This window comes from Phlebotomus papatasi, chromosome 2, assembly GCF_024763615.1.
Source record: "Phlebotomus papatasi isolate M1 chromosome 2, Ppap_2.1, whole genome shotgun sequence".
NCBI lineage: Eukaryota > Metazoa > Arthropoda > Insecta > Diptera > Psychodidae > Phlebotomus > Phlebotomus papatasi.
The window spans coordinates 77,037,841-77,048,546 of NC_077223.1; the positions used below are offsets into that span (position 1 = coordinate 77,037,841).

The 10,706-nt window shown below is 32.4% G+C and overlaps 1 protein-coding gene across 5 annotated transcripts in view; it reads right to left on the bottom strand.

The window, feature by feature from the left end:
- LOC129804471 (heparan sulfate glucosamine 3-O-sulfotransferase 5) overlaps window positions 1-10,706 on the bottom strand; it is a 271,187-nt gene that overhangs the window by 27,694 nt on the left and 232,787 nt on the right. The window contains exon 1 of one of the 5 annotated variants that reach the window (XM_055851794.1): window positions 9,591-9,715. The exons of 1 other annotated variant lie outside the window; for it this stretch is intronic. The gene's annotated coding sequence lies outside the window, so the exon portion shown is untranslated. Of the gene's footprint in view, window positions 1-2,285; window positions 2,329-2,725; window positions 2,888-7,958; window positions 8,470-9,590; window positions 9,716-10,706 lie in introns of those variants that run through there. 3 more of the 5 variants (XM_055851790.1, XM_055851792.1, XM_055851795.1) reach the window with 3 other exon arrangements.

Consider the following 10,706-nt stretch of genomic DNA (forward strand, 5'->3'; position numbering starts at 1 on the left):
TAAATGAGATAGCGGCTTAAATTTTTTTTCATAGATGGCCTCCATAAACCTTCTTCAAAGTCGTAAGTTTCTTAGAATTCGAACAAGGATTTTAAAAAATAAAAAATATTGAAATTTTTAGCCCTATTTTTAAAATGTTTTCCTTACAGCAGATATTAATTTTGACCTATACTTATTTTAAAAAATTGATGCACTGGTAAATATTACCTAAATGATTTGGACTCTTTGAATACGAAACCAGTATCTATTTTAGAATTTTACAAAGATTCTTTTCTCCAGAAATCCTTTTATTAAAAATCACCACTTCGGGTAAAAAGTAACAAAAGGCATGGAGCAAAAAGTAACAAAGACCGAAGCAATTTCTGATGTCTCATGGCGAGAAGAAACGTCATTTCCATCCCTCGCCGCTTTTTGTTTGCATTGGTCAAACGATTAGCAGTCTCTTGTGTGGTTTTTTTTTCTAAAATAGCTTGAAAAGCACTTTTCTCGTTTAGATAGAGAAAACTGTGTTTTAAAAAGGTGTAGAGGAATAAATTTTCTATAAAAATATGTCACCTAGCTATTTTTTTAAATTCACGAAAGCCCGTAATAAAGCAAATCAAAATGATAATATCCCATACCTGGTACTATTTGCCCCAGAATTTTTGAGAATGGTCACAAAATTACCTTTTAGAAAACAGCTTGATAAATATATTTCCTTACACAATAGAGGAAAATTACTTTCACAAAGTTGTAGAGCAGTAAATTTCCTATAAGACTGCAGTAATTAGAAATTACTGGGGCGCTAGGGTGGCTTGTAAAAAAATAAAATATCCGTTTTGTGACTCTTTGCCCCAGTCTCCCCTACCTTCTCAAAATAATTGGACCCTCAAAATTTACATCTTTCATCTCCCAGGGTCTCATTTTCGAAATATCTGCGAGATTTCTGAGAAATTATGTCAATTTGTTTGTTCATCAGGTTGTCACCAGAGTGCAAACGATTAGATATAGTAAATTGTGGTTACCAAGAGACCCTCGCTCTTACCCAGGGTCTACTATAAGTAACTCTGTTGCAAAAAAACTGGAAGTTATCGCTAAAGTTTTTTTTTTTTTATTAATATGCAAAATTTCTTTAAAGATAGAGAAGAGTGGGGTAGTTTTACGCATGCATTACTTTCGAAAGACTTCCTCTATATTTTCATATAGTTAATTTTCAAGAGAAACTAACGGAGTATAGATTAAATATGAATCATATTCCTTTAGCAAATAAGTCCTAAAAAAATTCAGCTGTGTAAAACTGCCCCACCCCAGCCTCCTCTACATGATCAGTCACAAGTTTGAGCATTTTACAAAGCTAATACAGTTTAGTATTGTATATGTTTTATATGCATAAATATATACGTTAAGTTCATTTCATTTAGATATTGGTTATCTTAAAATATACAGCAGACATTTCCAAACATAAATTGATGTTCCCAAAATTATGTATATTCTAAAATCCTGAATGCATGACACTGCTCCACCCTCTAACTAAAAAAGACGTTTTTACATCCTTCTATATAATTTTCTCTACTCTGAATTAAACTTTTGCAACCTTTTACATAACCGTTGCTCATATTTTATAGGTCATTGTAAACATGTAAAATAAATAATTCACAAAAACCACACAGTTTAAATCTATTTTTAAACAGCGTTTTCATTCAAAAGAAGGGCTAAATCTTCAAGAGCTAGATTAAATACCTCTCATTTGTTCTAACCTCAAAATCCCAAAATTTCTCAATTTCACCCTAGGCAGTGGTTAATAAAATTTTCATGGTGTTCATTAGAGCTATTTTTCGGTGTGGTTCCTAATTGTATAATTACGACAATTTTCCCATGTTAAAATAAAATCACAGATTATTGTGAAATATTCATCATGAAGTGTAGCGATATGCCCTTCAGAGTTGTAGTGGCTTTCCGACAAAAACAAATCAATGAAGCTATTTTACCCCAAAGTCCATTGAGAATTCCCCCAACTGAGTAATTTGGAAGTTAAAATAGAAAATATTCCAAGAAATCACGAACATCGCATGAAACTTTCATACATTTCAGTACAAATGCTGAATGTCCTTAACATCGCGGAAAGTAAACTACAAATTACCCATTAAATATATTTTTAATTTATATATTTCTTTTTTTTATTTAATTCTGAATCACGCTAATTGAACTTACAAATGCCTTACCCAAAACAGATTTTGTTTTAATTCAATTAAATTTATGTATTCTGAATTAAAAACTAAATCATATATCATCACAATCGTATTTACCATTATTTGTTTGTTTTATTAATATTGTCAAACACCTCGTAGAGGACCTAAACTTGCTCGCATGCAAGACTCCTAGTCATGAATTATTATTATTATTATTATTATTATTATTATTATTATTATTATTATTATTATTATTATTATTATTATTATTATTATTATTATTATTATTATTGTTCGAACTCCAGACAGCATAGACTGGGATACCACCAAACATGGGGTAGCACCGAACACTAATTTTTATTTCTAAGCTAGTTGGACTATCTCGACCATTTCTTAAGCATCCCTATAGTGCCTATAAATTCTTATCGGTCTTATTCTCTGATGTCTAATATCTGATTCAAAATTCGTAGCGTTCGGTGCTACCCCGTGTTTAGTGGTGCCCCAGTTTCCCGCATACGAAATTAACGTCACACAAAAATCAAAAAAAAAATAGATACCAGATAAATTAACTCCGCAGATTTATAAAACACTTCTGTTGAATGATAAAGCAACATGTAACTTTTAAACGTTAATGCACTGTAAATGACGCGAAAGTTCTTTTGAATTACAGTATCTAAGTCACGATTTTGAGCATTTTGCAAAGCATGGGACACTTTGTCTGCCTTTTTGCTATCACAAACTGATATAATTGCTCCTATGAATAATAAAATATATTTAAGTTCAACTAATAATAATTTTTGAACACTAAAATCGTGATTTATGTGGAATAGTTTTTCGTGATACTCATTTTCAATACAATAAATACATGAAATACTTCATAAACTTTATGAGTTTGGCTAACATGTGCATAATTAGTCCATAACGTACTTTTACTTGGTAACAACTTGCTTTAGAATTATTTAATTTTATCTATTACTAATAAAAATATGTATTATACTAATAAAATTAATAAAAAAAAATATATTCCAAATGGCATTTTTTATTAAAACTTATCGAAATGAATCCATTTTTGATTTATTTGGAGCGTAAAGAAGTAAAAAATATATTTGTGATATTATAGCTATGCTTTGCGCATTTTCGAATTCGTGATTTAGATGCTGTTAAATTAAAAGTATTTAATCGTTTTCCAAATCAGAAGTCCTCCGAATCATCACTTCTGAAAAACTGATTTTTTTTAAACTTTTGTGAACATATTTTCTAATAGGTTTAAAAAAAATATGTATAGAAGTGTTTTAATACTATTTGTTTTTTATCCAAACTGAACTTCACTGTTGACGTATTCTGTGTCAAAATACAGACCTTCTGCGGCCATACTATACTTTTTCGACGTAAGATAATTACTTAAACCAGAGGTGTGCAAGAACCGTTGAAACCGAATAAACGTCAAAATAAGTTTGTTCTGGTAGCGTTTTGACCATTGACGTACATGTTTCATTTTACGTTTATTTGGTTTCAACGGTCCTTGCACGCCTCTGACTTAAACATTTATACTTTAAAAAATTTTTAAACCTACTAAAAAAGTTCGCAAAAGTAAGAAAAAAACTCAGGTTTTCAGGAATGATATTTTGGTCGCCACTTTGTCTTTATACCTGTCATTAATTCAAAACAAATCAAGCGACGCGACAAATAAAATTTATTCAACAAAACTAATTAAATAAAAGCTTTTGGGGATAGAGATAATAGGTTAATTGGCTAATTTAGTCACCTACAGACATTTATTATCACAAATAATTTAAATTGATTTGATGCATTTTAGCAAATTATCAGAATTACCAAAATCTCTATACATTGAAAGCTACGGTTTATAGGAGAAAGGCTCATAATTTTGGACAGATTCTAAATTTGGACACTTTGAGGGTAAAATTGGACACTAAAAATAAATTGATTAAAATGATGGATTTTAATTCCAATATTTGAACAATAATGAATTATATCTAAACATTTGTTCTTTTTGGAAGATTTGAACACTAAAAACGTTAAATTTTGAATATAATTTGAGTTAAAATTGCTTTGTTGAAAATTCAGTTTGAGCAATTGTTTACGAGAAATATGACAGAACTTCGTGTTTACTTTACTTAATGATATAGCAAAATTTCTGGGCTTCTTGTGACATTCTACGGTTCCCTTACATGAACAGGAAAATGACTTGATAAGATTCCTTTTTAAAATGAAGAACAATGGGCATCCTATTGAGGCGAATTAGCTGTTCAAAATATACAACCAAGTTGTCCAAAATAAGAGTTAAATTTACCTCTACATACCAATTCATTTTTAAACGTATTAAAAATTATTTTAGTAAAAAAAAGACGATAAATAGCTTGCCAAGTTTTTAAACAACTCTTCTGAAAAGAGAGTAACAAAAAAAGTAATTAGTATTGAAAATATCGCCCTTCAAACTTGGAACATCGATGCTTATAAGCAGACTGTCCAAAATTATGAGCCTTTACCCTAAATGAAGGAAATTACGATAAAAGCTTACTGTGTTTTTTTTTTAAATATCTCAGCTTTTAAATCATTTTAAAAATCATTTTCTCAAGGTAAATTATAGTTTATTACTAGTTTTTTTTTTCAATTTTGATTCACAAGTATCGCATTCAGGGCTCGTTTTTATGAAAAATAAACCTAAACTCAAAATTGGTCCAAAATGGGTAATTTTGATGGCGCACATTTCATTTGATTTCTCATAGTTAAACTCATTTCTAAAAAAAAATCACTTAGGGTGGAATCACCAGTTCTCGCCAGTGCCCCACTTCTCGCCACTTTACATTGAAATCGCTATTTTTCGTAATTTATGAAATAAATGAGTCGCAATTTTTTTGTATTGTTTCTGCTTCTACGCATAGAATCGAAAAATAATAATTATTCGTTTTGGATTCACGATTTTGAACACTTTTTAGAGCAATATTTTAAGCAAGTGCATCGAATCCAACATCTCTTATAAAATGTACTAAGTGTCGTCAAATTTTCATCAGGCCAAAAATACCTATTTGGGTAAATAATTTGTCTATTGAATATTTAATTGCACTTGTGGAATACATAAAATTTGTATTTAGTCAATTAATATTTCATTTTATATTATTTTTGTATAAAAATGAGGCATGGCGAGAAGTGGTAATATTCTGGAATTGATTTTACCACCTGTCGCCATATCTTTTCAATAGGCGACGCTAACTTCACTTCGTACATTCTCAGTTGTCAAATCTGCATTGTTTACTTTCTGCAAAAGCCCCATAATTTGATTTCTCAAATAAAAGTGAAGAAAAATCATTTAAAGAGAGTAATAATAAAGTGATCACAAGGAAAGAGAAATGGTGAATGTATTTTTTTCATAGCATTGCCTAAAATAACCGAGTGTGGTTCTTTTCAAGTGGGTGGCGAGAAGTGGTTACAAATTTTACAAAACTGGCGAAAAGTGGTAAAAAGTGGCGACGAAATGGTTATTTTTGCATTATTAATAAAAATCAGTTTTTTAAGTAGTCCAACGTTATGTTCTAGGATTATTGTTTTCACGTATCTAGAGCCAATACATCTAAGTAACTTTGTGTCAAATTTGACTTATCTTGTAACAAGGATTCAAAAGTTATGATTAAATGAATTTAATTTTTTCCTAAACATGGCGATAGCCGGTTATTCCACCCTACACAGTGGATGAAGAGTATACTTGAGATGATATTTACGTAATAGTTTTTTGCATCAGAAGGAAATTATTTTCACGGTGGCGGAAAATTCGCAAGTACTACACTGTGTGTGGTTTCAAACACTGAATGTGTGAGCGTTCGCACATCCATATCAGACATCTCCAGCTTGAAAACCATAACCTCACTAAAGCCTCATAAGCCACGGTGAGACATTCGTGGTCATTTCCTCTTCGACAGGCGTATAGTGTCCTTCCCATCTCCATGAGACGACGGTTATTGACAGTGTGAACCGTGTGAACATGTTCATAGTCAATTTTTCGATATTCATTTGGAAGAAAAAACAGTGCTCCAGAAAATGTGAAAAAGGGTGTTTTAAATATCTTCTTTTAGTGCAGTAGTGATAGTTTCCGCGGGTTCACGGGGGTACAGTATAACAATCGGAAAATAATTTTTAATTGTAGTTAAAATTTATTTCGAGAAAAGAAGCAATGACGAACCCAAACCCTCATCGTGTGAACGCTGCCCCCGGGGGCAAGAATCGCACAAATCGTCATATTTTTTTCATTTTCTTGTTCAGGAAAAATCAACAATTCTGTGATAGTGAACTAGGCATGCATAGAAACCTAACTGATCAGAGAAGTTTTGGGTGTAGTGCAATTCACTGCCCATTTTACAGTTTGGTCAGAAAAAAGTGCTGAATATGAAGCACGAAAAAATGTGCGAAGGCTGCCTACATTCCCTATTATTAATGAAATTTAATAAAGATAATATAAATGAGGGCATTTACTTACTAAAGACATCACTGAGAAAAAAAAGAGGCTGCGATTAACTTTTTTTCGTCATAACTTTAACACTTTTTGGGTGTAAAAATATATCAACATTTTCTAATGTTAATTTTGCACCTTTTAAGGATAAAATCAACATGAAAGAAGGGCAGCTTTAACCCATAATACACCTAAAAAGGGTAATATTTACACCGTTTTCGGATCAATACTGCAGAGTGAAATTAACATTTCCGGAATGTTATTTTGACTTTCTCGGATTTCTCTGTGATGTAAAATCTTCTCTAAATTTTACTTCAAGGGTACAAATCGACAGCTCTAGATGTGTCGATAAATTAGTGGCGAGAATTATCGACACTAGCGAGAAAAATTGCGGTTTATCATCTCGATCGCCCATAATCGACACTCGACAATAGCGATGGGACAATTAGAGAGAGTTATCATGTCACCCCAGATAAGGTGATGGATCTTGAGATTCTTTGGGCGACCTCAAAGAGCTTGCAACTCGGAATATGTGTAAGTTCGATTATGAGTTAATTTTTAGGTATTAAAATCGTATCAAGCAACTTGTTTTAGCTGGAGAAAATTAATAAAAATTTAGTTGGCAAAAATCTAGTAAATTTTTTGTTTAATTTTTTTTTTAAATATTTGGTGTCCGAATGGTCCCAGCTTTACCCTATTACTTTTCTTTAACAAAAAATTATAAATTCCATTAAATGCAATTGTGGGATTAAAGAGAAAGAAGGGAGGAAATTGATAGAAGGTGAAGTGAGTGTAATTGATTAATTGGCCACCCCGTAAGGCTGAAATTTGCTGCCTCTTCTCTTGTGGATTCCTTTTCCCACACAATTCGCGCGTCTTCCCACTTCCGCCCGCGCACTGACAATTTTTCTCACTCCACAAATTGAACATTATGCAACACCCCACCAACGCTTTCTCACCCACACTCCCAAGAATCCAACGAGGCCCCACATCGCCCACAAGGTCTTACCACTCTCCTGCAACAGGGCTTCTCCTTCTCAGCGCGCCGTCAAATTTTATTGTCTTCCAATCATCCCCCAAAGCTACTGCGTTCAGTGCCAAAAAATAGCATCTGCCCCCGACCGGACTGGACAATACTCGCCTACTCACCCTCGCAACCACCCAAATTGAACGCAACTGGGCAAAATACTCAATAATAACATTGAACCCATTGAACGTGAAAAGCCACCCCACTTTTACACTATGCAGCCCCTGCCCCCAACTCCACGGTCATTGAGAAAAGTTGAGTGTCCGTGAGAAAAGTGTCCAAAAAGGAGGGAAAAACTTACATTTTCTGCAAGCTCCATCATTATTCCGATGCTGCCCATCATGAGGAACTATTGACGTGTGATTTAACATAAATTAACACAATTTTTCTACGATTATTAACAATTTTACACGCTACTACAACTTTCACTAAACTTAACAAAACGAAAATATGGCGTCTTCTGCTTTTTTCACCCCACACATCCCCTTCAGAGGAAAATTCTCCCCTTTCAATCCCAGTAAAATTTTTGTCGGTAGAACTAAACGAGGAATGTCCTTGGACAATATCCTATTTAGGACTAGATATTGAAAAATATATGAAATTTTCATATTTTAAATTTCAAATTTACAATTTTAAAATTAGAAAACTAAAAGAGACCAACTTTGAAAATGAATATTGTCCTCTTTGAATTTCAACAAATTCCCCACTCTCCTATTTCAAAGGAAGCGTAAAATGAAAAGAAAATAATGTACTAAAATTTTTAGTTTAATTCCCGCCACACTAGAGGCGCTGCGCTGACTTTATTAGAACCTTCACCATCATAAATGTCTAGCCCACAGGCGTGCAAGAACCGTTTGAAACCGAATAAACGTCAAAATAAGTTTCTCGTAGCGTTTTGACCATAGACGTACATGTTTCATTTGGCGTTTATTCGGTTTCAAACGGTTCTTGCACGCCTCTGGTCTAGCCTGACTCTGCAGGCTCTGCAGCATTCTGCAAATAGTCCAATAGTTTGATTTCTCAAGTAAAAGCGAAGAAAAGTCAATCAAAATGAGTGTGATAATGAGGAAAAATAAATTCTGAATATATTTTGTGCATAATATTGCCCAAAATAGTCGAGTTTGAACCTTTTCAAGTGAGTGGCGAGTAGTGGTTACGAAACTGGCGAAAAGTGGTAAAAAGTGGCGACAAAGTGGTTATTTTTGCATTGTTAATAAAAATCAGTTTTTAGGGTTAAATTACAAGATTATTGATTATTGTTTTGACGAATTTAGAACCAATACATCTAAGTAACTGTGTTAAATTTCAATTATCTTGTAATAAAGGTACAAAAGTGATAATAAAAGTTATTTCTGTTTTTCCTAAAAATGGCTATATAAGTGGTTACTCCACCCTGAGTGTATTCTGAACAAATCAAAATCCAAAAAATATGTTTTGTGAGTTCCAATAAATCCTAAGTACATTTTTATCATGTGAGCAACTGACTTAGCTATGTAAGGGATAAGTTGCTTATCCTATGAACCGTCTGGACTTTAGTCGCAGGTGTGTCCAGCATAGCACATAATTGCTAAACTCCTAATCCAATTTTAAATAATTCTTAGGAAAATTCAATAATTTACAATGTGAAGTTATATTAAATATAACAAATATGCAACCTAAAATTACAAAAATGTTTTGTATTAGTAAAATAATAAGATTTGAGATTCCCTATCTGAATAAAGTGTGCAATATTAAGGTTTGGGTATTTATTAAGGAACCTAGTCGACGAGAGACGACTAAGCCCGTTCATAGCCAAGTCAGTTCCTGCCTCACTTCAAACGAGGCTAAACATTTTCTGTCACTCACAAAACATAACTTTCGTGAGTTTTTATGCAGATATTTCTACTGATATTCACTAAAACTCCTTTGAAAATGGAACTACTTGTAAAATTACTTCACAATTCACGTAAAGCAACAAAAATTATTCACTAGAATCGCCTAAATTGGCTCAAGTTGCGGGTTAACTTCCACCTCGCAAATAATTGCAATTAACAATAATTATTGCACGTGTACTGTGACATGAATTTACAAATAGTTTCATTTTAAATAGGGTACATGTACATTGCAATAAAAGTATCTGCATAAAAACCTACAAAAGCTATGATTTATGGATACCAATAAATGCTAAGCCTCGTTTGTAGTGTGTCACGAACTAACTTAGCTATGAACGGGCTTAGTCGTCTCTGGACTTTAGCTGTAAGTGTGTCCAGGGTATTACATTATATATTATAACTTACAAAGAGTGATCATCTGACGAGCAAAACTTTTATTGAACAAATTTTGTGCGCCACGTGTCGCTTGATTTGTTTTGAATTAATGACAGTTGGATGGGGATTTTTTCTCACTTTTTTCTCGCAAATATTGAATTAAAATGATTAAATATTGCATGATTAGCACTGTCTTTGGATATTTGGAAAAGTTTATGAACTTTTTATTGAGAAATATTATAATTTTCATGCTAATTGCAAGCCACGTAAATGAGCAAGAGAAGTAACGGTAAATGATGATTAGCGAAAATTTTGTATGGAAAATTGTCGTAACTTTCCCAAAAATGAAAGTTACGACAAATTCTGATAAATTTTTCTTAATTAAGGGCACTTACGATAATTTTTGTTTAAAATAATTTTTATTGGGCTTATAAAAGTTTCTTTTTCTCAAATGCGTTTAATAAGCAAAATTACGCTGATTCCAAATATGTATATATCTCAAAATCGCAAAAATGAAGTTACGACAAATGCTGATTTAACTGACGACCTAACTTTCATTTTTGGTGAAGTTACGACAAATTTTCATACAAAATTTTCAGTAATCAGCATTTGCCGTAACTTCTTTTGCTCATTTGCGGGGCTTGTAAATTGCAGCAAAAATGTAATATTTCTCAATAAAACGTTCACAAACTCATCCAAATATCCAAATACAGTGCGAATAATGTAACGAAATCATTTTAATTCAATATTTGCGAGAAAAAAGTGAGGAAAAATTCCTGCCCATCTGTCATTTTCATAACAAA